Source organism: Gorilla gorilla, chromosome 9 (assembly GCF_029281585.2).
Source record: "Gorilla gorilla gorilla isolate KB3781 chromosome 9, NHGRI_mGorGor1-v2.1_pri, whole genome shotgun sequence".
Lineage (NCBI taxonomy): Eukaryota > Metazoa > Chordata > Mammalia > Primates > Hominidae > Gorilla > Gorilla gorilla.
Genome location: NC_073233.2, coordinates 17,246,663 through 17,271,444, shown reverse-complemented (window position 1 = coordinate 17,271,444; position 24,782 = coordinate 17,246,663). Strand labels below are relative to the sequence as shown.

General features: G+C 43.7%; 1 long non-coding RNA gene across 1 annotated transcript; it reads right to left on the bottom strand.

Moving 5' to 3' along the window:
- On the bottom strand, positions 1–24,759 carry LOC129525361 (uncharacterized). The gene is made up of 3 exons (XR_008669632.2): positions 24,597–24,759; positions 17,638–17,704; positions 1–889 (listed from the first exon to the last, which is right to left on the bottom strand). It is a non-coding gene; the product is annotated as an uncharacterized lncRNA (long non-coding RNA).
- Between the last annotated feature and the right edge of the window lie 23 nt (positions 24,760–24,782).

Sequence of the window (24,782 nt, the reverse complement as noted above, 5' to 3'; positions counted from 1 at the left end):
TTTCAATGGAGGAAATTTATTTATTACAGGGAAATTGGTTATACAAGCATTAGAGGGCTGAAAAGCAAAATACAAAGGCTGAAAAACCAAAAGTCATCTAGAAATAATAACTTCAGAAAGCAGCTCCACCTCTAGGGCTGGAGGAACAAAAGGAAAAATATGAAGTAACCAGAACTTAGAAGCCGAGAATTGCAACCACAATCTTTGTGGAAGGTAGAACCATCTGGCTGCTGTTGATAATCTCTGAGCGGGTACAGGGGGAATCACTGAGGCTGATTCCAGTAGTGCTGAAAGAAGCTGAAGTGGCACTGCCACTGCTGGGAGAAGTGCCTCTAGGTGAAGAAGCATTGCTGGTCCTGTAAGCAACATTAACAAGAACAGAAAAAACAGGAAGCACATTCTCTCCTTCTGCCTCCCAGTCTCTCTCTAGTGACCCCTATTGGCAGAACTGAACAGGAAGCAAGCTTACAAAGAAGTCTGAGAAACAGTTTGAGGACAACTAGCCCCATCATTACGGGGAAGAAGAGTACAGAAGGTAGATTTAGAGGTGAGGGGCAATAAGTAAATGACTCGCACAGATGGTGTTCATGGTCAACGTTTCTCTTCTGAACAATTTTCAGATTTGGTGTTAAAGCACCTTCTGGCCAGGCGTGGTGGTTTATGCCTGTAATCCCATCACTTTGAGAGGCGGGGTCGGGTGGGGATTGCTTGAGGCCAGGAGTTCAAGACTACCCTAGGCAACATAGTGAGATGCTCGTCTCTACTAAAAAAAAAAAAGAAAAAAAAAGGGGGCCCAAGGCCATATATCTGTTTCATTCCTAGAAACTCTCCACAGTGTCAGATGAAGACTGCAAATCCAGTGGTCCTACATTCACAGATAATTCCTAGCCTAGTAAAAACAGAGAGAAACAGAAATAAACAACAATATTAGTTTGAGTAGCTGGAGAGGATCAGAGGAGTAATAATTCTTTGCCCTCCTCTCAACCCCAGAAATTAAAAGAATAATTGTAGTATTTTCATAAATAAGAAGTAGTTTGCTAGTCACTGACTTACATCATAAACGTTAGACACTATAATTCTCAATGTGCCTCAGTTACCACATCTGAAAAAAAATGATGATAATAATATCTACCTCACACCAATCTCTTCAGAAATCTTACCGGGAGACATTACTGTGGATTACATCAAGTTGGCAGGCTAAGTGTCTGTTAAAGATTAGCATAAACCTGATGTCAAAGCTGGAGGACAATAGACCATGAAAACAAAAGAAGAAATCTCTGGCAAGTCTCAATTACAAATATGAATTTTAAAATTATAAATAATGTATTACCTAATTAAATCTAACATTATAATATTTTTTAAAATCAATTCATCATGACCCAGTAGGATTTATTCTAAGAACATCAGGGTGCCTCAACATTGGGAAATGTATAATGTAATTAATTACATAAACTCAGATTGAAGGAGAAAATCATGTGTTCATCTTGGTAAATGCTAAAAGCAGCATTGTAAAGATTAAATACTTATTTCTAATTTTAAAAAGAGAAACTCTTTCACAAAGAATTATTAGAAGCCTACATAAAATATCATGCTTTCATGATGAAACACTGGAAGTATTCTTACTAAAGTCAGGAACAAGACAAGGATACCTGCTGTGTCATCTCCAAGTTTAGACTATAAGTTGTAGACAATGAGATTTGATAAGAAAAGTAATTAAGAGGTACCAACATGAGAAAGGGAAATATTACTTACAGCTGAAATTTTAGAACTAATAAGATATTTAGTAAAGAATGGGCAAATACAAGATCAACACACAAATTTGTGGAAATATACAACCCTCCTAGATTCAATCAGGAAGAAATAGAAACCCGGAACAGACCAATAACAAGCAGTAACAATGAATCAGTAATTTTTAAAAATTGCAACAAAAATAAGTCCAGGACCAGATGGATTCACAATTGAATTCTATCAGACATTCAAAGAAGAATTGGTACCAATCCTGCTGAAACTATTCCAAAAGTGGAGAAAAAGGGAATCCTCCCTAAGTCATTCTGTGAAGCCAGTATCATCCAAATACCAAAACCAGGAGACGACTTAACAAAAGAAGAAAACTACAGACCAGTATCCCTGATAGACATAGATGCAAAAATCCTAAAAAAACAAAAACAAAAACAAAAAACTAGCTAACTAAATCCAATCACATATCAAAAGATAATACATCATGATCAAGTGGGTTTCATACCAGAGATGCAGAAATGATTTAATGTACACAAGTCAGTAAATGTGATACACTACAGAAACAGAATTAAAAACAAAAAAGCAGAAAAAGCATTTTATAAAATCCAGTATCACTTTATGATAAAAACTCTCAACATAGAAGGGACATAACTCAAAGCAATAAAAGCCATAGACGACAAACTCACACTGAACATAATACTGAATGGGGAAAAGTTGAAAGCATTCCCCCGAGAACTGGAACAAGACAAAGATGCCACTTTCACTGCTTCTATTGAACATACTACTAGAAGGCCTGGCTAAAGAAATCAGACAAGAGAAAGAAATAAAGGGCATCCAAATAGAAATACAGGAAATCAAACCGTTGCTGTTCACTGACAGTATGATCGTATAACTAGAAAACCCTAAAGACTCATCCAAAAATCTCCTAGATCTGATAAACGAATTCAGTACACTCTTTGGATACAAAATCAATGTACACAAATCAGTAGCACTGCTATACACCAACAACCAAGCTGAGAATCAAATCAAGAACTCAATCCCTGTTACAACAGCTGCAAAATACAATACAATACTCAGGAATATACTTAACCAAGGAGGTGAAAGATCTGTACAAGGAAAACTATAAAACACTGCTGAAGGAAGTCATAGATAACACAAACAAATGGAAACACATGCCATACTCATGAATGAGTAGAATCAATATTGTGAAAATGACCATACTGCCTAAGGCAATTTACAGATTCAATGCAATTCCCACCAAAATGCCATCATCATTCTTCACAAAACTAGAAAAAACAGGTCCAGAATCCGCCCAGACAGGGTAGAGGGCCTGCCCACGGTTGTTCTGCAGCGCCCAGGGCTGGCTCAGAACTTCTTGAAGATCCCTTGTCCTAGAAAACTGTATTCAAGAGGATATTAAAAAAATGTAGATATTCAAGTGCCAGTTATTTCTGGGATGCAAGGATGGTTCAACATATTCAAGCAAATCAATGTTATATACCACTAGAACAGAATGAAAGATTAAAACCACATCACCTTAGTAGATGGAGAAAAAGCGTTCCATAAAATTCCAAATCCAGTCATCATAGAAATCCGAAACAAAATAGAAAAGGAAATTTACCTCAACAATAGAAAGAACATCCATGAAATGACAAATGAGTAAATAACCAAGCAGGGAAAATGGAATGCTTTCCTGTACGATCTCACATGATGTAAGTGTCACCCCTTCTATTCAATCAATACTGCCTGTCCTAGCCAGAGCAATTAAATAGCAAAAGAAGCTCCCTCTCCCTCTCCCTCTCCGTCTCCCTCTCCCTCTCCCCTTTCCACGGGCTCCCTCTCCTTCTCCCCTTTCCACGGTCTCCCTCTCATGCCGAGCCAAAGCTGGACTGCGCTGCTGCCATCTCGGCTCACTGCAGCCTCCCTGCCTGATTCTCCTGCCTCAGCCTGCCGAGTGCCTGCGATTGCAGGCGCGCACTGCCACGCCTGACTGGTTTTCGAATTTTTTTGGTGGAGACGGGGTTTCGCTGTGTTGGCCGGGCTGGTCTCCAGCTCCTAACCGCGAGTGATGCGCCAGCCTCGGCCTCCCGAGGTGCCAGGATTGCAGACGGAGTCTCGTTAACTCAGTGCTCAATGGCGCCCAGGCTGGAGTGCAGTGGCGTGATCTCGGCTCGCTACAACCTCCACCTCCCAGCCGCCTGCCTTGGCCCCCCAAAGTACGGAGATTGCAGCCTCTGCCCAGCTGCCACCCCGTCTGGGAAGTGAGGAGCGTCTCTGCCTGGCCGCCCATCGTCTGGGATGTGAGGAGCCCCTCTGCCTGGCTGCCCAGTCAAGAAAGTGAGGAGTGTCTCTGCCTGGCCGCCCATCGTCTGGGATGTGAGGAGCCCCTCTGCCTGGCTGCCCAGTCAAGAAAGTGAGGAGCGTCTCTGCCCGGCCGCCATCCCACCTGGGAAGTGAGGAGTGCCTCTTCCCGGCCGCCATCCCATCTAGGAAGTGAGGAGCGTCTCTGCCCGGCCGCCCATCGTCTGAGATGTGGGGAGCGCCTCTGCCCGGCCGCAACCCCGTCTGGGAGGTGAAGAGCGTCTCTGCCCGGCCGCCCCGTCTGAGAAGTGAGGAGCCCCTCCGCCCGGCATTCGCCCCGTCTGAGAAGTGAGGAGCCCCTCCGCCCGGCTGCCACCCCATCTGGGAAGTGAGGAGCGTCTCTGCCCGGCAGCCACCCCGTCTGGGAGGGAGGTGGGGGTCAGCCCCCGCCAGGCCAGCTGCCCCGTCCGGGAGGGAGGTGGGGGGGTCAGCCCCCCACCCGGCCAGCCTCCCCGTCCGGGAGGTGAGGGGCGCCTCTGCCCGGCCGCCCCTACTGGGAAGTGAGGAGCCCCTCTGCCCGGCCAGCCACCCCGTCCGGGAGGGAGGTGGGGGAGTCAGCCCCCCGCCCGGCCAGCCGCCCCGTCCGGGAGGGAGGTGGGGGGAGTCAGCCCCCCGCCCGGCCAGCCGCCCCGTCCGGGAGGGAGGTGGGGGGAGTCAGCCCCCCGCCCGGCCAGCCGCCCCGTCCGGGAGGGAGGTGGGGGGGTCAGCCCCCCCGCCCGGCCAGCCGCCCCGTCCGGGAGGGAGGTGGGGGGGGTCAGCCCCCCCGCCCGGCCAGCCGCCCCGTCCGGGAGGGAGGTGGGGGGGTCAGCCCCCCCGCCCGGCCAGCCGCCCCGTCCGGGAGGGAGGTGGGGGGGGTCAGCCCCCCCGCCCGGCCAGCCGCCCCGTCCGGGAGGTGAGGGGCGCCTCTGCCCGGCCGCCCCTACTGGGAAGTGAGGAGCCCCTCTGCCCAGCCAGCCGCCCCATCCGGGAGGGAGGTGGGGGGGTCAGCCCCCCGCCCGGCCAGCCGCCCCGTCCGGGAGGTGAGGGGCGCCTCCGCCCGGCCACCCCTACTGGGAAGTGAGGAGCCCCTCTGCCCGGCCAGCCGCCCCGTCCGGGAGGGAGGTGGGGGGGTCAGCCCCCCGCCCGGCCAGCCGCCCCGTCCGGGAGGTGAGGGGCACCTCTGCCCGGCCGCCCCTACTGGGAAGTGAGGAGCCCCTCTGCCCGGCCAGCCGCCCCGTCCGGGAGGGAGGTGTGGGGGTCAGCCCCCCGCCCGGCCAGCCGCCCCGTCCGGGAGGGAGGTGGGGGGTCAGCCCCCTGCCCGGCCAGCCGCCCCATCCGGGAGGGAGGTGGGGGGGTCAGCCCCCCGCCCGGCCAGCCGCCCCGTCCGGGAGGTGAGGGGCGCCTCTGCCCGGCCGCCCCTACTGGGAAGTGAGGAGCCCCTCTGCCCGGCCAGCCGCCCCGTCCGGGAGGGAGGTGGGGGGGTCAGCCCCCCACCCGGCCAGCCGCCCCATCCGGGAGGTGAGGGGCGCCTCTGCCCGGCCGCCCCTACTGGGAAGTGAGGAGCCCCTCTGCCCGGCCAGCCGCCCCGTCCGGGAGGGAGGTGGGGGGGTCAGCCCCCCGCCCGGCCAGCCGCCCCGTCCGGGAGGTGAGGGGCGCCTCTGCCTGGCCACCCCTACTAGGAAGTGAGGAGCCCCCCTGCCCGGCCAGCCGCCCCGTCCGGGAGGTGAGGGGCGCCTCTGCCCGGCCGCCCCTACTGGGAAGTGAGGAGCCCCTCTGCCCGGCCAGCCGCCCCGTCCGGGAGGGAGGTGGGGGGGTCAGCCCCCCGCCCGGCCAGCCGCCCCGTCCGGGAGGGAGGTGGGGGGTCAGCCCCCTGCCCGGCCAGCCGCCCCGTCCGGGAGGGAGGTGGGGGGGTCAGCCCCCCGCCCGGCCAGCCGCCCCGTCCGGGAGGGAGGTGGGGGGTTAGCCCCCCACCCGGCCAGCCGCCCCATCTGGGAGGGAGGTGGGGGGTCAGCCCCCCGCCTGGCCAGCTGCCCTGTCTGGGAGGGAGGTGGGGGGGGTCAGCCCCCCACCCGGCCAGCCGCCCCGTCCGGGAGGTGAGGGGCGCCTCTGCCCGGCCGCCCCCACTGGGAAGTGAGGAGCCCCTCTGCCCGGCCACCACCCCGTCTAGGAGGTGTACCCAACAGCTCATTGAGAACGGGCCATGATGACAATGGCGGTTTTGTGGAATAGAAAAGGGGGCAAGGTGGGGAAAAGATTGAGAAATCGGAAGGTTGCTGTGTCTGTGTAGAAAGAAGTAGATATGGGAGACTTTTCATTTTGTTCTGTACTAAGAAAAATTCTTCTGCCTTGGGATCCTGTTGATCTATGACCTTACCCCCAACCCTGTGCTCTCTGAAACATGTGCTGTGTCCACTCAGGGTTAAATGGATTAAGGGCGGTGCAAGATGTGCTTTGTTAAACAGATGCTTGAAGGCAGCATGCTCGTTAAGAGTCATCACCACTCCCTAATCTCAAGTACCCAGGGACACAAACACTCTGCCTAGGAAAACCAGAGACCTTTGTTCACTTGTTTGTCTGCTGACCTTCCCTCCACTACTGTCCTATGACCCTGCCAAATACCCCTCTGCGAGAAACACCCAAGAATGATCAATAAAAAAATAAAAAAATTAAAAAAAAAAAAAAAAAAACTAGAAAAAACAACTCTTAAATTCATATGGCACCAAAAAAGAGCCCATATAGGCAAAGTAATACTAAGCAAAAATAACAAATCTGGAGGCATCACACTGCCTGACTTCAAATTATACTATGAGACTATAATTACCAAAACAGCATGTTACTGGTATAAAAATAGGCATGTAGACCAATGGAACAGAATAGAGAATCCAAAAATAAGACCAAATGCTTACAGCCAACTGATCTTTGACAAAGCATACAAAAACACAAACTGGGGAAACGATACTCTATTCAATAAATGGAGCTGGGGAAACTGGCAAGCCACCTATAGAGAATGAAACTGGATCCTCATCTCTCAGCTTACACAAAAATCAATTCAAGATGGATCAAAGACTTAAATCTAAGATCTGAAACCATAAAAATTCTAGAGGATAACATCAGAAAAACCCTTCTAGACATTGGCTTAGGCAAGGAATTCATGACTAAGAACCCAAAAGCAAATGCAACAAAACAAGAATAAATAAATGGGACCTAATTAAACAAAGAGCTTCTGCATAGCAAAAGAAATAATCAACATAGTAACCAGACAACTCACAGAGTGGGAGAAAATATTTGCAAACTATGCATCCAACAAAGGAGTAATAACCAGAATCTATAAGGAACTCAAACAAAGAAAAAAAAATAAGCCTATTGAAAAATGGGCAAGGAACATGAATAGAAAATTCTCAAAAAAGGATATACAGGCTGGGCGTGGTAGCCTGTAATCCCAGCACTTTTGGAGGCTGAGGTAGGTGAGTCACTTTGAGCTCAGGAGTTCAAGACCAGACTGGGCAACATGGTGAAAACCTATCTGTACAAAAATTAGCCAGGTATGGTGGCTCATACCTGTAGTCCCATCTACTCGGGAGGCTGAGGCTAGAGGATCACTTGAGCCCAGAAAGCAGAGGTTGCACTGAGCTGAGATCACACCACTGCACTCCAGCTTGGGTAACAGAGCAAAACCCTGTCTCAAAAAAAAAAAAAAAGGAGGCAATAAACATGAGAAAATGTTCAACATCACTAATTATCAGGGAAACACAAATTAAAACCACAATGAGATACCACTTTAATCCTGCAAGAATGGGCATAATTTAAAAGTTAAAAATCAATAGATGTTGGTGTGGGTATGGTCAAAAGGGAACACTTTTACACTGCTGGTGGTAATGTAAACTAGTACAACCATTAAGGAAAACAGTATGGAGATTCCTTAAAGAACTAAAAATAGAACTACCATTCAATCCAGCAATCCCACTACTGGGTATCTACCCAAAGGAAAACAAGTCATTATATGAAAAAGACACATGTACACACGTTTATAGCAGCACAACTCGCAAGTGCAAAAATGTGGAACCAACCTAAGTACCCATCAACCAACCAGTGGATAAAGAAATATGGTGTATATATACACCATGGAATACTACTCAACCATAAAAAAAATGAAATAATGTCTTTTGTAGCAACTCGGATGAAGCTGGAGGCCATTATTCTAAGGTAAGTAACTCAGGAATGGAAAACTAAATATCACATGTTCTCACTTATAAGTGGGGAGGAGCTAAGCTAGGAGGATACAAAGGCATAAGAATGAATTAACAGAATTTTGAGACTTGGGGTGGGGGAAGGGTGGGAGGGGGATAAAAGACTACATATTTGGTACAATGTACACTGCTCAGGTGGCAGATGCACCAAATCCCAGAAATCACCACTAAAGAACTTGTCCTGTACTCCAAAAACTATTTAAATGTTTTAAAATTAAAACTTTAAAAAAAAGATCAACACACAAAATTCAGTAACTAGGGACTTTCATCTGCCCATACTGGCAGAGTACCTTGGTTATACTAACCCTCGTTTAGATAACAATAATAAAATCTGGAAAAAAAATTAAAATTATTTAAAGGCACTGGAGGCTGGGTGTGGTGGCTCACACCTGTAATCCCAGCACTTTGGGAGTCTAAGTGGGGCAGATCACCTGAGGTCAGGAGTTTAAGATCAACATGGTGAAACATTGTCTATACTAAAAACACAAAAAATTAGCCGAGCGTGGTGATGCATGCCTGTAATCCCAGCTACTCGGGAGACTGAGGCATGAGAATTGCTTGAACCCAGAAGGCAGGGTTACAGTGAGCCAAGATCATGCCACTGTACTCCAAACTAGGCGACGGAGCGAGACTTCATCTCAAAAAATAATAATAAAATAAAATAAAGTGCCTGACAGATAAATAAATGCCTAATAAGGCAACAAGGGGAATTGCTTATGGCCAGGAGTTAGAGACCAGCCTGGGCAACATAGCAAGACCCTATCTCTATGAAAAATAAAAACGTAGCCAGGCCTGGTAGTGTATGCCCATAGTCCTAGCTACTTGGGGGACTGAGGCAGACGGATCCCTTGAGCCCAAGACTTTGAGGCTGCAGCGAACTATGCACTCTAGCCTGGGTGATAAAGATAGACCCTGTCTCAAACCACACACACACACACACACACACATACACACGAAACATGACACCTCCAAAGGAACACAGTAATTCTCTGATAACAGATCTGAAAGAAAAGGAAATTTATGAAATGCTTGAAAAGAACAGAGAAACTCAGTGAGTTACAAAAGAACACAGGTAAAAAATAGAAATCAAGGAAACAATTTATGATCTTAATGAAAAATTCAACAATGCAACAGATATCATTTAATAAAAGACAAATAGGTGTCCGGGTGCGGTGGCTCATGCCAAAGTAATCCCAGCACTTTGGCAGGCCGAGGCAGATGGATCACGAGGTCAGGAGATCAAGACCATCCTGGCTAACATGGTGAAACCCCGTCTCTACTAAAAAATACAAAAAAATTAGCCGGGTGTGGTGGCGGGCGCCTGTAGTCCCAGCTACTCAGGAGGCTGAGGCAGGAGAATGGCATGAACCCGGGAGACGGAGCTTGCAGTGAGCCGAGATCGCGCCACTGCACTCCAGCCTGGGCGACAGAGCGAGACTCCATCTCAAAAAAAAAGAAAAAAGAAAAAACAAACAGAAATCCTGGAACTGAAGAATTCGATGAATAAAATAAAAAATACTATAGACAACTTCAACAATAGACTAGATTAGGCATAAGAAATAATTTCTGGCTGGGCACATTGGCTCATGCCTGTAGTCCTAACACTTTGGGAGACCGAGGTGAGCAGATCACTTCAGGTAAGGAATTCGAGACCAGCTGGGCCAACATGGTGAAACCATGTCTCTACTAAAAATACAAAAATTAGCTGGGCGTGGTGGCACACACCTGTAGTCCCAGCTACTCAGGAGGCTGAGGCAGGAGAATCACTTGAACCCAGGAGGCGGGGGTTGCAGTGAGCTGAGATTGCACCACTGCACTCTAGCCTGGGTGATAAAGTAAGACTCTATCTCAGAAAAAAAAGAAAGGAAGGAAGGAAGGAAAGAGAGAAAGAGAGAGAAAGAAAGAAAGAACGAAAGAAAGAGGAAGGGGAGGGGTAAGGGGAAGGGGAAGGGGAGGGAATTTCTGAACTTGAAGACAACTCGGAAAAAAAAAAATGAAGAAAGCCTACATAACATATAGAACACCACAAAGTGACCAAATGTTCAAATTCTGGGAGTTTCAGAAGGAAGAGAAACGAGCAAAGGCATAGGAAATCTATTTAACAAAATAATAGCTGACAACTTCCCAAGTCTGGCAAGAGATTTAGACATCCCAGATACAGCTCAGAGATCCTCAAATAGATTCAACCCAAAAAGGTCTTCTCCAAGACATATTATAGTCAAACTATCAAAAGTCAAAGACAAAGAGAGAATTCTAAAAAGAGCAAGATAAAAGCATCAAGTCATGTATAAGGGAATCCCCATCAGTCTAACAGCAGATTTCTCAGCAGAAACTTTACAGGCCAGAAGAGAATACAATGGTATGTTTAAAGTGCTGAGAGAAAAACACCATCAGCCAAAAATACTAAACCTAGCAAAGCTATCCTTCGAAAATGAAGAGAAATAAAATGCCAGACAAGCAAAAACTGAGGGAATTCATCACCACTAGACTGGTCCTACAAGACAGGCTTAAGTCAGTCCTATATCTGAAAGCAAAAGGACAATATTTGCCAACAAGCAAACACATGCAAATGTAAAACTGGTACAGTAGATATATAAATAAGAAAGAGAAAGAAGTCAAACATTACTGCTACAGAAATCCACTAAACCTCAATGGTAAACAGTAAAAGAGGAAGAAAGGGACAAAGGATATACAGACAAGCAGAAAACAACAAAATGACAGAAATAAGTTCTCACATATCAATAATAACTTTTGTTTTTTGTTTGTTTGTTTGTTTGTTTTTAGACAATCTCACTCTGTTGCCCAGGCTGGAGTGCAGCAGCCTGTTCTCAGCTCACTGCAACCTCTGCCTCCCAGGCTCAAGCAATCCTCCCGCCTCAGCCACCTGGGTAGCTGGGACTACAGGCACACACCACCATGCCTGGCTAATTTTTGTATTTTTTGTAGAGATGAGGTTTTGCGAAGACATCCAGGCTGGTCTCAAACTCCTGGACTCAAGCAATCTTCCCACCTCAGATAAAGAATAATGTTATCTCCATTATCTGGCAAAAGGCATTACTAAATTGGATGCCCAATAAAGAAAAAAAATGTTGATGAAAGTGAACAAATAAAATGGAATAGGGAGTTTCCTACCACTCATTGATTGTTATGGTACCAGTTGAATTAATATATTACATTAACAGTTGCATTACATCAAAAAAACTATATGATTATCTCAACAGATGTAGATAAGTATTTGATCCCCTCACAATAAAAACTCTCAACAAATTAGGCACAGGAGGAACATACCAAAACATACTAAAGGCCATATATGACAAACCCACAGCTAATCTACTCAATGAGAAAAGCTGAAAGCCTCTCCTCTAGGAACTAGAACAAGACAAAAATTCTCATTTTCACCACACTTATTCAACATAGTACTGGAAGTCCTACCCAAGCAATCATGCAAAAGAGAGAAATAAAAGGCATCCAAATTGAAAAAGAGGAAGTGTGGCCAGGACCATGGCTCACACCTATAATCCCAACACTTTGGGAGGCCAAGGTGGGCAGATCAGCCGAAGTCAGGAGTTCGAGACCAGCCTGGCCAACATGGCAAAACCCCGTCTCTACTAAAAATACAAAAATTAGCCAGGTGTGGTGGCATGTGCCTGTAATCCCAGCTATTCAGGAGGCTGAGGCAGTAGAATCACTTGAACCTGGGAGGCAGAGGTTGCAGTGAGCAGAGATCGCGCCATTGCACTCCAGGCTGGGCAACAAGAGTGAAACTCTATCTCAGGAGAAAAAAAAAAAAAAGTAAAAGAGGAAGTCAAATTGTCCTTCTTTGTAGACAACATGATCTTATATATAGAAAAACCTAAGGATGCCACCAAAAAACTTTTAGGACCAATAAATGAAATCAGTAAAGTTGCAGAATACAAAATCAACATACAAACATCAGTAGCATTTTTATATACCAATAACAAACTAGCTGAAAAACAAATCAATAAAATAATCCCATTTACAATAGCTACAAACAAAATGCCTAGGAATAAATTTAGCCAAGGAAGTGAAAGACCTCTACAAGGGAATCTATAAATCACCAATGAAAGAAATTGAAAAGGACACAAAAAAATGGAAAGACATCTCATCCTTATGAATTGGAAGGATTAATATTGTTAAAATGGCCATACTACTCAAAGCAATTTACAGATTCAATGCAAGCCCTACAAAAATACCAATTACATTCTTTACAGAAATAGAAAAAAAAAAAATCCTGGGCTGGGCGCGGTGGCTCATGCCTATAATCCCAGCACTTTGAGAGGCTGAGGCAGGTGGATCACAAGGTCAAGAGATAGAGACCATCCTGGGCAACATGGTAAAACCCCATCTCTACTAAAAATACAAAAATTAGCCGGGCGTGATGGCAGGTGCCTGTAGTCCCAGCTACTTAGGAGGCTGAGGCAGGAAAATCACTTGAACCTAGGAGGCAGAGATTGCAGCGAGCCAAGATTGCACCACTGCACTCTAGCCTGGTGACAGAGCGAGACTCTGTCTCAAAAAAAAAAAAAAAAAAAAATCCTAAAATGCGTATGGAACCAAAAAAGACCCTGAATAGACAAAGCAATCCTAAGCAAGAAGAACAAAGCTGGAGGCATCATACACACAAAAATCAATTCAAAATGAATTAAAAACATAAACTTAAGACCCAAAATTATAAAAAATACTAGAAGATAATATAGAGGAAATGCTTCAGGAACATTAGTCCAGGCAAAGATTTATGGCTAAAACTTCAAAAACACAGGCAACAAAAACCAAAATAGACAAATAGAAAATATTAAACTTCAACAAAGGACTAACATCTAGAATATGTAAAGAATTCTCACGCCTATAATCCCGGCACTTTAGGAGGCCAAGAAGGGAGGACTGCTTGAGACCAGAAGTTCGAGACCAGCCTGGGCAACATAGTGAGACTCTGTCTCTAAAAAAATACAAAATTAGCCAGGCATCCTAGCTACTTGGGAGGCTGAAGCCACAGGATCATTTGATCCCAGGAGTTTAAGGTTCCAGTAAGCTATTATTGCACCACTGTACACCGGCCTGGGTGGCAGAGCACGATCCTGTCCCCCCACCAAAACAAAAAAAAAATCCTAAAACACAACAGTAAAAAAAAAAAAAAAAATCCAATTAGAAAATAAACAAAAACAAAAGACATGAAGAGACATTTTATCAACTAAGATATACAGATGGCAAATAACACATTAAGAGATGTTCAAACATATTAGCCATGGGAAAAACGCAAATTAATACTACAGTGAGATATCACTATGCACCTATTAGGATGGCTAAAACATAAATCGCAACAATGCCAAATATTGGCAAGAATGTGGAAACACCTGATCATTCATACATAGCTAATGGAAATGTAAAATGGTACAGCCAAACTGGAAAATAGTTTTTCAATTTTTTAAAAAGTTAGACATGCAATTACCATCCATTATACCATGCATATAATTGCACTCTTAGGCATATATCCTGGAAAATGAAAACTCATGTTCACACAAAACCTGTACCCAAAAGTTTATAGCACCTTTATTCATAATAGCCAAAAACTGGAAATAACCAAGATGTCCTTCAACATGTAACAGGTTAAACAAATTGTGGTATACCCATACCATGGAATATTGATCAGCAATAAAAAGGAATGAACTATTGTTATACTATCTGGGTGAATCTCCAGAGAATTATGCTAAGTGAAAAAACTTCAATCTCATAAAGTTATCTAATAATGTATTATTCCATTTATATAACACTCTCTGTCGCCCAGGTTGCAATGCAATGGCATGATCTCAGCTCACTGCAACCTCTGCCTCCAGGGTTCAAGCAATTCTCCTCCCTCAGCCTCCTGAGTAGCTGGGACTACAGGCGCTGGCTAATTTTTTGTATTTTAGTAGAGATGGGGGTTTCACCATGTTGCCCAGGCTGGTCTCAAACTCCTGAGCTCACGCAATCCGCCTGCCTCGGCCTCCCAATGTACTGGGAATACAGGCATGAGCCACTGTACCTGGCCTATATAACATTCTTGAAATGGCAAAACTACAGAAATGGAGAACAGATTAGTGATTGCCAGGGGTTAAGTGGGAGTGGCAGAGAAATGAATGTAACTATAAATGGACAACACCAGAGATTCCTGAGGTGATGGAAATTCTCTTTATCTTGATTGTATCAATGTCAACATCCTTGTTGTGATATTGTACTGGAGTTGTGTAAGACTTTACTACTGGGGAAAAGTGAGTAAAGGGTACATGAGATCTCTCTGTATTATTTCTCCCAACTGCATGTGAATCCACAGTTATCTCAAAATAAACTGTTTAAATTTTTTTAATCTAAGAGGTAAAAAAGAACTGTAAAAAGTAAGAGCAATTTTGGGAATGGAAAGTAGGAAGGGAGTCAAAACAAGAATGGCAGAATGTTGATCAGTGTTGAAACTCTGGGGTGGATACGTGGCAGTTCATAACTATTCTGTTTACTTTGTATGTATTTGAAATCTTCCATAATAAAAGAAAAATTAAATTATGAGGTAGGATACAGAAAAAATATTAATAATAAATAACTTCTCTCATCAATAATTAACTATTAGAAAACAGAATTTTACAACTGTATTCATGATAAAAACCATAACTATAAAATAACAGAGAATTAACTTTGTAATAAACTCAGATAAAGAAAATTACATAAATATACTGAAAATCCTAAAAAAAAAAAGACAAAAGCAGACCTAAATGGTGGCCTAAATAAATGGAAAAACACACGATGATCCAGACTGAAAAGACTCACTACTATAAAAATGCCAACTCTCCTACATTTAATCTATAATTCCTAACCAAAATCCCAGTGTTATTATTTATACAGTCTAAAAAGCTCATTCTAATGTTACTACTGAAGAAAAAATGCACAAGATTTTGCCCTGCAATTCTGGGGGGAAAAAAAGAATGAGGGAAAACATTGTATATCAGATATCAAGATAGATTATGCAGTTGCAGAAAATAGTAAAAATTAAATAATGCAATATTAATACTGAATTAGGCAAATGGCTCTGTCTAGAAATAGAATCAAGAATTACAAATGTTTGATATTTTTGAAAGATGGCATTTCAAATTACTGGGATTAAAATGAACTAATTAGCATATTTGAAGCAACTGGCTAAACATTTGGTAAAATAATAAAATAGGTTCCTTTCTCACAGCTATTCAGAATGCATCTCACAAGGATTAAAGAGCACTTGATGCTTTTAAAAATAGCAGAAATATAAGGACACTATTTTATAATCTTAGGGCAGGGGTAGTAGAAGAGTTTCCTTCTTAAGAAGACACAAATCCCAAAAGTCATAAATGTGTGAGGCAAAGTAGCAAACATCTGCCTCTGGCTAGCCACACAGTCCGCCCTTGCTGTGAAGAACCACGTTTGCTCATTCTGCTTGTCAGCATAAACCTCCCAAACCCCTGACTCGGTGACTGAGCTCAGCTCTCTGGAAAAATGCTTGAAGACCATAAGCAGGATAGAGCACAGTTTCCCACGTCTGAATCACTGCATTTTTGGAAAAGATAAGTTCAATGAGCCGTTGCCTTTTCCTATCCATAAGATAACATCTGACAGGATTAATGAATATACCTCTGTAATCTATGACCAGACGTACTCTCGCTCCTGGACTTTGATGAGATTTTGCTCTAATGTAACCTCTGAGCACCTTTAGGTAACTTCCGAGCACATGCAGAACCTCCACCGCCTGTATAGAAGCGAGGGCTGAAACGCTGCTTTGAAGCAGTCTAACAGAGACTCTCTGAAAGACTCTCCTGGGTTGCAACGCTCAGTAAGACTCCGAATAAAACTAACATTGTAACTTCTGAGAATTAACTAACGTTAACTCTTTAAAAGCCTGACTTTTTAAAAATTATTTAAAAGCCTGACAAATGAAAAGATTGATTTCATAATTTTATTTATTCTTTTTGAGACAGGGTCTTGCTCTGTCACCCAAGCTGGAGTGCAGTGGTGCCATCATGGCTCACAGCAGTCTCAACTTCCTGGGCTCAAGCAACCCTCCCCCCTCAGCCTCCCAAGCAGCTGAGACTATGGGTGTGCACCACCACACCAGACTTGATTTCATAAATATTAAAAACTTTTTCTTCAGCAAGAAAAAAGATAACAATGTAACAGCAAGGTGGGAAACATACCTAACCCAGTATTCATAATCAAAATATTTTAAGAGATTTTACAATCAATAAGACACAGACCAGCCTGGGCAACTTAGTGAGACCTCGTTTCTACAGAAAAATGGAAGTAATAAATAAATAAAAATCAGCCAGACATGGTGGCATGCGCCTGTAATCCCAGCTACTTGGGAGGCTGAGGCAAGAGGATCACTGGAGCCCAGGAGATTGAGGTTGTAGTTAGTCATGACTGCACCACTGCACTCCAGCCTAGGTGACAGAGTGAGACCCTGTCAAGAAAGAAAGAAAGAAAGAAGGAAGGAAGGAAGGAAGGAAGGATGGAAGTGGGGAGGGAAAGAAAGGAGAAAGAAAGGAAAGGAAAGGAAAGGAAAGGAAAAGAAAGGAAAGGAAAGGAAAGAGAAAGAGAGAGAAGGAAAGAAAGAAAAGAAAAGGAAAGAAAGAAAGAGAGAAAAGGGAGAGAAGAATGAAAGAGAAACAGAAACAGAAACTCACCCCACAGGGAAAATGGGAAAGCCTCTGAACAGGCAGTTCACAGAAGAATAAATGTAAATGGTTGATAAACTTACAAAAAGATGCTCAACCTCATTAGTAGTTAAGAAAATTAAAATGAGTTTTTAATCTTCATGGCAAAATTTAGAAAGACTGATACTATACAAAGCAATGTTGACCATAGGAGAAAGATACTGTTGTGTGCTATTTATGGAAGTGTACATTGGTAAGGCTTTCTGGGGTACAATTTAATACATATCCTTTCAGCCCGAAAGTTTAAGCCATGTTAAAAATCTAACCTACAGAAGTACACACATAGATGTGCAAAGATGTATATACAGGACATTCATTGTAGCATTGTTTCTAATGTTGAAAAATTAGAAACAACTCAAGAATCTTTTCATAAGGGAATGATTAAATAAATCAACTGGGAAACTATGCACCTATTAAAAAGAAAGATTTACATGCTGACATGAAAATTTCTTCAAGGCATATTGATAAGGCCAAAATATTATAAATATTTTATAAATTGTGGAATAATTTATAAAATATATCAGTCATATACACTAATATATATACATATACATCTGGATATATAAAAAACAATTAACTGTGGTTACCTTTGGTTAGTGAGGAGAATGGGATGGGAGGACACAAAATGAGAACTTTTTTGTGGTATGCTCAATTCTGCAAGTAAAAAAAAATCACAATAAGAATGATTTCTTGTGAAATGTTTGTAATTACAGTTTTTTGTTATAGACTACATGCTACATAGGAGGCACGCAAAGCCCCAAAGTAATGATACTGCATAAATTCAAGGCACTGATATTATCGTACTCGTTATTATTGTCAGCGTTCTTATCCTCCATAGCTATCAACACTGATATGCCTTTCATCAGAGAAATTTAAACAAGATTTACAAATAGAAGTTCATTTAATCACAGAGCACACCTTTGAGGCAAGGCTATAATTCCAAAATACAGACATAATAAATGACTTGCTTAGAGTCTCAAACAAGTCAGGAAATGATCCAGAGCCAGGATTCCACTCTCGTACAAATAAATATATATACTGGCACTCAGCACAGTGCTATAAATAACCCCATCCGCTGGCATTTCAGTTTCTCCCCAAGTAATTGAGTGTTTAAATGACTTGTAAACCTTCACTTTGGCTTTAAAAATTGTCTATATCTAGCATTCTTTTTAAAGGGGTGGCTTTTAAAAGTTTAACATCAACCTTCCCGAGAAAGTTAAGGGAGTAAGATTAATTTTCACCTTCTGTAAGAGGGCAACTCTGGAAGAACATACTATTTTTCCAAATGACAGTTCTGACTATATTATTTAGCCCAAGATCAATAACTTAGCAGAAGTACTTTGTAACTGCATTATCCCAATCCTGAAAACTTTCTTAAGAAAAGGAAGTATAAAAGACACTGATCTGAATCAGGAACACTGATCCAAGCACTGCCTATTCCAAAAACTGTATGTTGCATATAGTTTTGCATAAACCCATCAACTTCTCTAAACCTGAGATTCCTCATTCCTTGTAAATAGGGATAAGAATACCTCCCTGCTTAATTAAATAAGTTGTCTCAAGTTTCAAATGAGAGAGAGAGTGTGAAGGTACTCTGTATGTTCCAGACAAATGATTATTAATGGACCAGGTGCAGTGGCTCACACCTGTAATCCCAGCACTTTGGGAGGCCAAGGTGAGCACGTCACTTGAGCTCAGGAGTTTGAGCCCAGCCTGGGCAACATGGTGAAACCCCATCTTTACCAAAAATACAAAAAAAAGCTGAGAGTGGGGGTGGGCACCTGTAGTCCCAGCTACCAGAGAGGCTGAGGTGGGAGAATCACCGGAGCCCAGGAGGCGGAGGTGGCAGTGAGCCAAGATTGTGCCACTGCACTTCAGCCTGGGCGACAGAGTGAGACCCCATCTCAAAAAAATTATTTTAATTAAATTATTATTATTTGAAACTTGGGTTCTCAATACAAGTAAACCTGTCCTTCTCCCCGAAAATATGAGAAAGTGTCTGATTTGTAATATTCAAGCCTCTCAATTTGGGGCCCAATAATTAGTTTATTTTCTAGACCAACAGTTTCAACTGCAGTGTTTAGAAAAGGAGTATATGACATTTATTTCTGAGGTGTGTCATGATTTCATGATTTAAAGTAACAAAGTAATTAGCCTTTTATAAATCAAAGAGAATTACACTAGAGATGTTGCAATATCTGCCACAGTTCTCTTCTGAGTGAACTGCCCTCCTTCACCTTCTGCTGTACCTGCTGTACACACCAATCCTGACTTTTTCTTTTTTTTGAGACGGAGTCTCGCTCTGTTGCCCAGGCTGGAGTGCAATGGTTCAATCTCAGCTCACTGCAACCTCTGCCTCCTGGGTTCAAGTGATTCACCTGCCTCAGCCTCCTGAGTAGCTGGGACTACAGGCGTGCACCACCACACCCAGCTAATTTTTGTATTTTTAGTAGAGACGGGGTTTCACTATGTTGGCCAGGCTGGTGTCAAACTCCTGACCTCAGGTGATCTGCCTGCCTCGGCCTCCCATAGTGCTGGGATTACAGGCATGAACCACTGCGCCTGGCCTTTTCTTTTTTTTGAGACAGTCTCGCTCTGTCACCCAGGCTGGAGTGCAATAGTGTGATCTCAGCTCATTGCAACCTCCACTTCCTGGGTTCAAGCAATTCTCCTGCTTCAGCTTCCGGAGCAGCTGGGATTATAGGCTTGCACCCCATCATGCCCAGTTAATTTTTGTATATTCCTGCTCTTTTTTTTAACCACAACCAGATCTGGATTAAAACGTGAGCAGTTGGGGCGTTGCCCAAATCATTTATCTGAAAGGGGCACTGAAATATCACTGGAATAATCAGTAACTATAGAGCCAATTAACATTTGCATAGGCAAATTCTTACACAAGTAGAGGAATATAAATTTTTTCCTGCTTCAGGGAAGTGGAAACTAAAAACAATAGTATTAATCTTTCAATCTAAATAACAGAGGGAGGCTCTCTAGAAGAAAACGATGTTTATTTGGGAATAAAGCATTCCAGTGGGAATCTGTGTGCCATAGTAAACTATGTGCACATTCAGGGAGGTAAGGGAAGACAAAGGTTTTTAAAGGAAAAAATGTGGAGGATTATAATAATTATTTTGAGATAATTATCTTTGGCTACAAAGATCAGTAACAAGGGTGACAGCAGCCCAAGACTGCACAGGGAGTTGCTGGGGAGACGTCCTTGAAGAACTATTTTTTTCTCTAAGATTTTGACAGCGTTTGTGCAAGGTCGTGGTTTTGCAGTGTTTTGTGACAGTTTTTGTTAGCAGGCATCTGTGCATGAGAATCCTCTCTTAATGGCCTTCCTGGGTTCTATTTGTCTGGGTTTTTTTGTTTGTTTTTTCCCCCACACTAGTGACTCTATCTTGATTCTGACAATTTTCACAAACCTAAGAGTTACTGGATTTGTTTTTGTTGTTGTTTGAGACAGGGTCTTGCTATGTTTCCCAGGCTGGTCTGGAACTCCTGAATGGCATAAAATGTTACAAGGGATTGCATCTGAAGAAGGAGCCAAGAAATGTTTTTTTGTTATTGTCTATAATATTTTTAGTTCTACTTGAATTTTTAAACTCTATGCTTGCATTGCTTGGATAAAAATTAAAATTAAAACAAAACAACAAAAAGAATACCTCAAACTTGGGCCTTTAAGCCAGAACAAGTAAACTACACATCACAAGACCACTAGCTAAGGAGAGGGAGCTCCAGACATTCCTGTCCATAGTTGCCTTACTTCCCACCTAGCACTGTCACTGTGTAACGCTGAAAACAAATTTTAAAAGCAAAAACAGTTTTGGGTCAGTGTGGTGGCTGGCTCATGCCTGTAATCCCAGCACTGTGGGAAGCAGAGGCGGACAGATTGCCTGAGCCCAGGAGTTTGAGAGCAGCCTGGGCAGCATAGCAAGACCCTGTCTCTGTAAAAAGAAAAAAAGAAAAGCAAAACCAGTTTAATGAAAACCTTAAATGCCCAGTTAAAGAGTTGATCACGCCAACAATGGGATAACTTTGAGTAAAAAAATGACTTTAGGCTGGGTACAGTAGCTCATACCTGTAATCCTAACACTTTGGGAGGCTGAGGCAGGAGGATCACTTGAGCCCAGGAGTTCAAGACTACCCTGGGCAACATGACGAGACCTCATCTCTACAAAAAATACAATAATTAGCCTGGCGTGGGGGTGCGTGCCTGTAGTCCTAGCTACTCGGGAGGCTGAGGTGGGAGGATCACCTGAACCCAGGAGGTTGAGGCTGCAGTGAGCCATGATGGCACCACTGCACTCCAGCCTGAGCAACAGTGAAACCTCATCTCAAAAAAAAAAAAAAAGACTTTAATGTCTGTATTTTAGATAAAGTGCTTTTCTGTGTGCAGGATAAATTTGATAGAGATTGTCTGGTAGCTAAGAGATTGGTTAAGGAAATTGATAGTAAGCCTAGAGTGATGGCAGAAGAATTGGAGAGAAAAGTTGGTCTTAGAGATTAGAACAATGGAGGACTTTTTCTTGTTATTATTATTTTATGTATTATTTATGCATTTATTATTTTTATAGAGATGGGGTCTTGCTATGTTGCCCTGGTGTCGAACTCCTGGGCTCAGGCAATCCTCCTGCCCTGTCCTCCCAAAGTGCTAGGATTACAGGCATTGGCCACCATGCCTGGCAAAGGACTTCTTGGTGGCTGATCAGAGTCCTTTTTAATGGTAAGGCTCAGCCTCCTTACCTAATACATTACTGTAATATTATTCACAATAGTTTTCTGCCTAATATAAATCAAGTATGCACATAAACACAGTTTGTAGTTCCCACAACCAGCATCACACCTAATCCAGGTTCTGCCACTAATTAGTTCTTGGAACTGGGGCAAGTTATTTACCTCTTTGTGCTTAATTTCCTTATCTGTAAAATAAGGTTAATCAACTGATAAAATTGTCGTGAACAGTAAAAGACTTAATACATTTACAAGCGTATAGGCCAGGCCTGGTGGCTCATACCCGTAATCCCAGCACTTTGGGAGGCCAATGCGGGTGACTCGTTTGAGCCCAGGAGTTCGAGATCAGCCTAGGTAACATGGCAAAACCCCATCGCTATAAAAAAATACAAAAATTAGCCAGACACGGTGGCATGCACCTGTAGTCCCAGCTACTCAGGAGGCTGAGGTGGAAAGATCATTTGAGCCCGGGAGATTGAGGTTGCACAGAGCTAAGATCGTGCCACTGCACACCAGCCTGGGCAACAGAGTGAGACCCTGACTCAAAAAAACAAAAACAAAAACAAAAAAAGTGTATACAATAGCTCCCCGGCCTACGTTATGTATTCAATAAATGCTAGCTATGTATTACTGGTCTGAGTTCTACATTGTCTTTTTTCTTATCTGTCCCATCAACATTCTGTAATAATTTGACAAAACGATTACAAAAAAAGTTAAGTTTCATGAACTTTAATTATGAGACACTTCAGATTTGGGGCCCTATATTAATCCATTCTCACACTGCTATAAAGAAATGCCGAGACTGGGTAATTTATAAAGGAAAGAGGTTTAATTGACTCAGCTGCTCATGCCTGGGCGGCCTCACAAAATTTTCCAATCATGGAGGAAGGGGAAGCAGGCACGTCTTACAGGGCAGGTCTTACATGGCGGCAGGTGAGAGAGAGCATGTGAGACCGCAGGAAAAACTACCATTTATAAAACCATCAGATCGTGTGAGAATTCACTTACTATCAGAACAGCATGGGAGAAAACGTCCTCATAATCCAATCACTTTAATCCTTCCATACGTGGGGATTAAAATTCGATATAAGATTTGGGTAGGGACACAGAGTCAAATCATATCAGGACCTAATTCCTAAACTTTAGATGTACTTATTTAAACACTATTCTGCCTAATAGTTTAATATTTTGGGTTTTCCCTCTTCATGAAGATGTAAACAAGATGTGTAAAGATTGGTTTGGGAGCCTATTGCAAGGACAGGAAAACCAAACACCACATGTTCTCACTCATAGGTGGGAATAGAACAATGAGAACACCTGGACACAGGGTGGGGAACATCACACACCAGGGCCTGTCGTGGGGTGGGGGGAGGGGGGAGGGATAGCCCTAGGAGATATACCTAATGTAAATGACGAGTTAACGAGTGCAGCACACCAACATGGCACATGTATACATATGTAACAAACCTGCACGTTGTGCACCCTAGAACTTAAAGTATAATAATAAAATAAAATAAAATAAAAAAAGATTGGTTTGGGAGCACATATGTAAAAGGTTTTTCTAAAATATGAAACACGAAAATATATTATTCCAATATTATTCTGAAGCGAGACAACTCCTGCAATTACAAAATCCTTTGCTCTTCAAGCGCGACTGTAACCCCTTCCCAAAAACGATTTATGCATTTATGGTTAAAGTTCAAATGAAGCTGATTTAATAGAAATAATTTAAAAATAATAATGAGAATATATGGACAGCTTACCATAGGGTGAGATGATGTTGTAATTGACTTTAAAACATTTGGAACTAAATGTCAGTCCTAGGAAATTATGCACTCCTGTAAATTGTGTTATTAAGGGTTAGGTTTCTTTCAACACTTTAGATATTTGATCAGAAGCATATTTAAGAAAAACGAAAGCTGCCCTTGCTTTTGACCCCAAGTTGGGAATTTTCTATCATTGGTGCAGTGCCTGAAAATACGATCCAATCTTCATTTGGTCATTTGTACGGAGTCTGGAAAGGCTAAAACATTGCAAATAATAGGACCTACTCGTACCTTCCCCGCTTAAGAAGCGTATCTATTTCAAGGTGCCTATTTGGAAAAACAGACTCCAGGTCTCCACCACAGAACTTAACACAAAATGAAAGCACACAACCCGCAGCCTTTGGCTGTCGTGTTTTTGAAAACAAGGAAGGGCACAGAACCATGGCTTAAAATACCCGAAAGCTGCAGCCCACAAAAAGAGTATTTCAGGGCGGGTTGGCCGTTCCCTGCAGGCAAACGTTCGGTACAGGCGGCCGGGCGTTCCTGCGGGGAGGGCGCCACTGTGATGCAAAGACATCAAGCGGACTTCCAGCTTGCCCGTGGACGCTGCGGTGCCGCTTTCCCTATCCAGTCCTGTTCCCGCGGCTCCCCAGCCTACCCCGGGCCGCCCAAAAGGTCTGGCGGGGTCTGCGCCGCATCAGCGCCCGCTCGTCAGGCCTAGCCCTCCGCACAGCCAAGGCCGACCAGACCCCTAGACGCTCCGTCGTCGGGTGTGGGGCGGAGAAGGAAAGGGCGAGTTTTCTTCCCAGATTCCAGTTGGAACCAAGAAAAGGAGTTGGCAGCTGTGTAAATTGGACCTGGGGTGCGGCCTCCGGGAACAAAACAGGTGATAAATGCACAGCAGCCGAGGTTCTGCGTGCTCCTTTGGGGCCACTACGAATTCCCGAGAATCACCCCAGTCCGGGCAGAGGGCCAGAAATGATGAAAATGCAGATTCATGGCTTCCACTCCAGCCCTACAAGATCACCAACCGTATCTGGCATTACCCAGGAATCTGCATTCTCGACAAGCGTCCGCGCCGACGGGGCTAGTGAAGTTTGAGAACAATTGCTTCCTACCCAGCCGCTCCGCTATCACCTAGGTAGCACGGCCGCTGCGGCTGAGGCTGTGACTGCGGCTGCGGCTGGGCCGCGCCTCAACCGAGCTTGGTCCTTTCCTTTGGTCCCGCCCCG